Raw genomic sequence first — 7,272 nt, forward strand, 5'->3', positions numbered from 1 at the left:
GCAGTAGTTTGAGCATTCTTTTGCATTGACTTTCTTTGGAATTGGATTGAAAACTGACCTTTTCCAGTACTGTGGCCACTGCTGAGTTTTCCCAATTTGCTGGCATATTGAGTGCAGCACTTTCACAGCATCATCTTTTAGGATTTGAAACAGCTCAACTGGAATTCCATCACCTCCACTAGCTTTGTTCATAGTGATGCTTTCTAAGGCAGTGAACTAAAATGGACTCTAATGGGTGAATTTAACTCAGATGACCATTATATCTACTACTGCGGGCAGGAATCCCTCAGAAGAAATGGAATAGCCATCATGGTCAACAGAAGAGTCTGAAATGCAGTACTTGGATGCAATCTCAAAAACGACAGAATGATCTCTGTTCATCTCCAAGGCAAACCATTCAATATCACAGTTATCCAAGTCTGTGCCCCAACCAGTAACGCTGAAGAAACTGAAGTTGAACGGTTTTATGAAGACCTACAAAACCTTTTAGAACTAACACCCAAAAAAGATGTCCTTTTCATTATAGGGGACTGGAATGCAAAAGTAGGAAGTCAAGAAACACCTGGAGTAACAGGCAAATTTGGCCTTGGAATGCGGATTGAATCAGGGCAAAGACTAATAGAGTTTTGCCAAGAAAATGCACTGGTCATAGCAAACACCCTCCTCCAACAACACAAGAGAAGACTCTATACATGGACATCACCAGATGGTCAACACCGAAATCAGACTGATTATATTCTTTGCAGCCAAAGATGGAGAAGCTCTATGCAGTCAACAAAAACAAGACCAGGAGCTGACTGTGGCTCAGATCATGAACTCCTTATTACCAAATTCAGACTCAAATAGAAGAAAGTAGGGGGAACCGCTAGACCATTCAGGTATGACCTAAATGAAATCCCTTATGATTATACAGTGGAAGTGAGAAATAGATTTAAGGGCCTAGATCTGATAGACAGAGTGCCTGATGAACTATGGAATGAGGTTCGTGACATTGTACAGGAGACAGGGATCAAGACCATCCCCATGGAAAAGAAATGCAAAAAAGCAAAATGGCTTTCTGGGGAGGCCTTACAAATAGCTATGAAAAGAAGAGAGGCGAAAAGCAAAGGAGAAAAGGAAAGATATAAGCACCTGAATGCAGAGTTCCAGAGAATAGCAAGAAGAGATAAAGCCTTCTTCAGCGATCAATGCAAAGAAATAGAGGAAAACAACAGAATGGGAAAGACTAGAGATCTCTTCAAGAAAATTAGAGATACCAAGGGAACATTTCATGCGAAGATGGGCTCAATAAAGGACAGAAATGGTCTGGACCTAACAGAAGCAGAAGATATTAAGAAGAGGTGGCAAGGATACACGGAAGAACTGTACAAAAAAAGATCTTCACGACCCAGATAATCATGATGATGTGACCACTAATCTAGAGCCAGAATTGTATCTTAGACATGTTGAATATTGTGTTAAGAGACTGTGGATCCTCTTAAGAGTGGCTTAAGAATGTTTTTGTTGTTCTTGTTTTATAAGCAAGCTATTAACATGGCTAAGTTTAGATCACAGTTCCCAACCTACCTTCTTTGGGCTGTGGTTGTAAAGCCAGTTTCGTTTTTAAGGCTTTTGCAGTGCCATTAGGGTCAACCCCATGTATGAATCACCCTGGGGCCATTCAAGGACTTGGAAAGTGTTCTATACCATAGTTAAGTCACAGGCTTTTGTTATGCTCCTTTGGGTCAGTTCCTTATCTGTGAAGCCTGGGAGTGAGCCCAGAATTTCATCCACAAATTTAAGGAACCCCTTTCTTGAGCTCCTTCTTTTTGGATATTCTTTTCTCTCCCTTACCCAGAATCCCATTTTCTTGGTGTGCTGGGTAGTAAGCCAGGATGCAGCTTCCTCATGCTATCATACATTTTTCATCACTGAGACCACTTTGGGAATGAATCAGTGAGGAAAAAAAAAAAAAAGTGAAAATAAAAAGATATTCCCTAAAAGAGTCTTCAAATAACAGGGATCTCTTTCCCCAGTTCTTATGATCAGAGGAAGAATTTTTTTCTGAGTTTGGGAATGAATCAGTGAGAAAAAAAAAAAAAGTGAAAATAAAAAGATATTCCCCAAGAGAGTCTTCAGATAACAGGGATCCCTTCCCCAGTTCTTATGATCTGAGGAAGAATTCTTTTTCTGAGTTTTAAGTGATTAATAAGATGCCACTGTCACAGCAATAAGGTAGTTCATGACTAGGATTTGCCTTGGGGTCAAGACAAGAGACTAAAAAGAATAAAATAATGAAATTTTGCCTTCTCCCAAAGCACAAACACCTTTGGTCCTGCAGGGCCCACTCTTCCTTGTCCTCTAGCCAGAAGAAGAGAGTTTTATCTTGGATTTATTACTGTCCATGCACAACTGCCTTGCTCCAGGATTCAGGCTGCCCTAGTGTCTAAGCTAAAAGACACAGGAGGAAAAAAAAAAAAACTGGAAACTTAATACGTATGATAGTCAATTTTGTGTATCAATTTGACTGGACCACAGGGTGTCCAGATATTTGGTCAAACTTTATTCTGGATGTGTCTGTGAGGACACATTAGTTCCCAGGCCCTGTTGCTTTTCCCCTCCTCTCTCTGCCACCAACCCCATGTTTAGGAGCTCCTGTCCTGGTTCAGGCCCTCTGTGCCTCCCCTGGAAAATTGCATTACTTTCCTGGGAGTTCCCCGGTTTCCACTCTCATCAGACACATGATTCTTATAAGGAACTTTAAAGGGCTCAAATCAGACCATGTTATTTGCTTGGATTAAAAACCTTTAGCGTTTTCCCTTCACCTGTAAGATGAAGTAGAAGCTACTCACATGACAAACAAATAATAACAGAACACCCCCTGGGCCCTGGCCACTGCCAGTTCCTCCAGCTTCACGCTACATCTGTGCTTCAGACACACAGCACTCCCTGCATCTTCACAACCTGACTTCCTGACACCTTTGTGTGTCCTATCATCATGACAACTCTCTCTCCCCTGCCTCAACACCATCTTACCAAGCCTTTGAGGTAAAGTGGGATGCTCTGGCCTGGAAATGATCTACTGTGTGCCAGACACTTGCACCTATGTTAGAGTCACATTTAATTCTCACAACAATGCTCTGAGTACAGAGCAGTGACCTCATTTACAGACAAGGAGGTTGATGTTCGGAGATGCTAAGCAACTTGCTGAAGACATACAGCTACACTTACTACAGTGAAAATTGGCAGAATCAGAGACTGAACCCAAATGTCTGGTGCTTTAATTATTGACCCACAGTCCTTTCTGGTTCATAAGGACTAGATTTGAAACCTGGTTCTGTTATTCACTTGTTTTATGACCTTGCCAAAAGTCACTTCCGCTTTCTGAGCCTTTGTTTTCCTCATTTGCAAAACAAAACGATTGTACTCAATGATCTGTATGCTCCCTTCCTTCCTGAAGATGTATAATACCCTGAAGTGTCCACATAGCCCTGGACATTCCTTAATTCCTAGGCTTCCCATGGAGAATAGTCAATTCTCTAATGATGATCCCTAGTCAGCAGAAAACTGATGCTCCTCTCCCACACTCTTTCAAGTATTCACACCCATCTCTGAACCAGCACGGAAACTCCTACCATAGGTCTGCATGTCTAGGCTCATGCCTGGCTGAGTGTCTCTCTTCCTGAAGCCAAAATCCCATTAGGAAAAGAGAGATGGTGAACCCCAACACAACATTCTCATGAAATTACACTAATTTGTGCTCTCTCTCTGAGCGACCCACTCGAAACCTAGGTAACCTCACCTGTAAAACAATGGGAGGTGGTCGTCTATAGATCTTGTAGCTCTAACCTTCCAAGATGCTGGAACATTCAAACCACCTGAGGCAAGAACTCACTAATAGAAAAACGAACCCTCCCACAAAGGCCCATTCTCCTTGGGAGAACCCAACCTTAGCCAATTCTAAGAGTCTTTGGAATAATTGGCTACTATCCCAACTTCATGACCACAGGAAAAACCATAGCCTTGACTAGACGGACCTTAATCGGCAAAGTAATGCCTCTGCTTTTGAATATGCTATCTAGGTTGGTCATAACTTTTCTTCCAAGGAGTAAGCGTCTCTTAATTTCATGGCTGCAGTCACCATCTGCAGTGATTTTGGAGCCCAAAAAGATAAAGTCTGACACTGTTTCCGCTGTTTCCCCATCTATTTCCAATGAAGTGATGGGACCAGATGCCATGATCTTCGTTTTCTGAATGTTGAGCTTTAAGCCAACTTTTTCACTTTCCACTTTCAATTTCATCAAGAGGCTTTTTAGTTCATCTTCACTTTCTGCCATAAAGGTGGTGTCATCTGCATATCTGAGGTTATTGATATTTCTCCCAGCAATCTTGATTCCAGTTTGTGTTTCTTCCAGTCCAGCGTTTCTCATGATGTACTCTGCATAGAAGTGAAATAAGCAGGGTGACAATATACAGCCTTGAGGTACTCCTTTTCCTATTTGGAACCAGTCTGTCGTTCCATGTCCAGTTCTAACTGTTGCTTCCTGACCTGCATACAGATTTCTCAAGAGGCAGGTTAGGTGGTCTGGTATTCCCATCTCTTTCAGAATTTTCCACAGTTTATTGTGACCCACACAGTCAAAGGCTTTGGCATAGTCAATAAGGCAGAAATAGATGTTTTTCTGGAACTCTCTTGCTTTTTCCATGATCCAGCAGATGTTGGCAATTTGATCTCTGGTTTCTCTGCCTTTTCTAAAACCAGCTTGAACATCAGGAAGTTCACGGTTCACGTATTGCTGAAGGCTGGCTTGGAGAATTTTGAGCATTACTTTACTAGCATGTGAGATGAGTGCAATTGCGCGGTAGTTTGAGCTAGATAGTATATTCAAAAGCAGAGACATTACTTTGCCAACTAAGGTCCGTCTAGTCAAGGCTATGGTTTTTCCTGTGGTCATGTATGGATGTGAGAGTTGGACTGTGAAGAAAGCTGAGTGCCGAAGAATTTATGCTTTTGAACTGTGGTGTTGGAGAAGACTCTTGAGAGTCCCTTGGACTGCAAGGAGATTCAACCAGTCCATTCTGAAGGAGATCAACCCTGGGATTTCTTTGGAACGAATGATGCTAAAGCTGAAGCTCCAGTACTTTGGCCACCTCATGTGAAGAGTTGACTCATTGGAAAAGACTCTGATGCTGAGAGGGATTGGGGGCAGGAGGAGAAGGGGACGACTGAGGATGAGATGGCTGGATGGCATCACAGACTCGATGGATGTGGGTCTGAGTGAACTCTGGGAGATGGTGATGGACAGGGAGGCCTGTCGTGCTGCAATTCATGGGGTCGCAAAGAGTTGGACACGACTGAGCGACTGAACTGAACTGAACTGATCCCAACTTCAAGGTCATCCTGGAGGAAAAGTTCCCAAAAGACCAGGGACTTAAAACTGAGGTGAGAAAGGAAGGAAGGGAGAAAAATAAAGCTCTATCCAACCAAGTGAAGACATTTAGGATGGTGGTAGAAGAGCTGCATGGATTTGAGAGTCAGATGGGCTTAAATTCAATTCCATCACTAACTGTGTGATCTTACCACTAACAGCGTAAATGCAGACAGGCCACTGGATCTGGTGTCTTCATCTGGTTTAAACAAAAAAAAATTAGGCTCATCTTTCTTACTCACAACTACTTGTAGATGGTGTGTAAAAATGGCTATTTAGCATGGTGAAGGTGTTCCAAGTTGCCTGGTTTTATTCTTCTGTGTTTTCTATTTAAAGACAATCAGAGACTGCCAAGAAAACACAAAGAAATTGGGCCAGATGTTTTCAGGCAAACACATCCATGAGAAACACACTCTGGGAGCATCCTGAATCACAGTATCCTAAAACAGGAAGTGACTCTCACAGTGATCAATTACAGAATAATTACACCAGATTTAGTATTCTGTACCCCCCAGCATTCACCACTGCTTGAATCTGGCACTGATCGGGTGCTCACTGCTCTCCAGAATGGCCTGTTCCTAGTCAGAAGTGAGATGAGGCAAGTCACCAAAACTGTCAGATCCAATGATTCTTCCAATAACAAGGCCTCTCTGTCTCTTCCTTTACAATCCAGTTGTTACCAAACTATATTATTATTCCACTGAGCCTTTGTTCTTGCTGTTCTCTTTCCTGGGGACCCTCCCCATTCCTTACCCTCTTCCTCTGCTAAAGAGACTCTTATCCATCCCTTGAGAGGCAGTTCAATCCTCACCACCTCTGAGAAGTCCTCCATGAGCTCCCACCCCAAGCTAGGGTTGGGGGTTGCTCTGTACCTCCAGCTCCTTTTACTGAGCATTCAACTAAAGTGAAATAATCTATTTACATATTGGTCTCCCCACTTGACTGTGGTTCCTCAGAAGTAGGAACCTTACCTTACACATCTCTGTATCCCAGGCTCCTCCAGCAGAGCTAGGATCAATGAACAGAAGCTGTCTGAGGATTTGAGTCAGCTAAAGGGACAGAGAGGCAGGCCCATGTTGGGCCAGCAGTGGCTGCATTGCGTGGGGAGTAGCTGCCCAGGGGGCACGTGTGGCAATGATTAGATTCTGGATCTGGCTTCCTAAGTAAGAAGAATTGGAGAAGAAAGGATTTCATTTCAAAAATGCTCTGGGTTTTTTTTGGGGGGGGTGGGGGTTATGTCTGTCTGCACCAGCTGAACTCATGGAGAAGCCTGTTGAAAACTTCACATCAGACTTCTTTTCTCTTCCTATAAACAGTTCCCAGCAAATTGATGGAAAACTGGACACATGTCTCTACTGAACTGTGCTCCAAGAGTAAGGTGGGAAATGTTCTTTAGGGATTTTTGGAACAAAACAATATTGTGTAATGCATTAAGTTGTAAACAAGTCATTTGGTACTTGGGAGAAGGAGGGGTGGCTATTCTGCCAATTTGTGTACTTGACCTTGGTCTAGATGCTTTCCACAGGGCAGTTCGCAACATACCTGTGAGGTTAGGGATCACTGTCTATTTTACACGTGGAGAAACTAAAGGTCTAGTGGTTAATTAAATAACTTTCAACTCATCCAGCATCTAAGAGGGGACCAATCTAGATATAATCCCCAAATGTATGCTTCTTTATAGTCCCATTACCAATGAGGCAAATTCTGTAAGTTACTTACCAAATATCCATTTTCCCCTTTGTGCTTAGACATAGAACTTGTGCTGGGCAAATTGCCATCTACAATAAAGAGAATTCCAGCCTCCATTATAGTTGAAGAGGCCATGGGCAAAGTTCTAGCCAATGATACATAGTCAGAGGGGGAA

The sequence above is a fragment of the Capricornis sumatraensis genome, chromosome 2 (assembly GCF_032405125.1).
Source record: "Capricornis sumatraensis isolate serow.1 chromosome 2, serow.2, whole genome shotgun sequence".
NCBI lineage: Eukaryota > Metazoa > Chordata > Mammalia > Artiodactyla > Bovidae > Capricornis > Capricornis sumatraensis.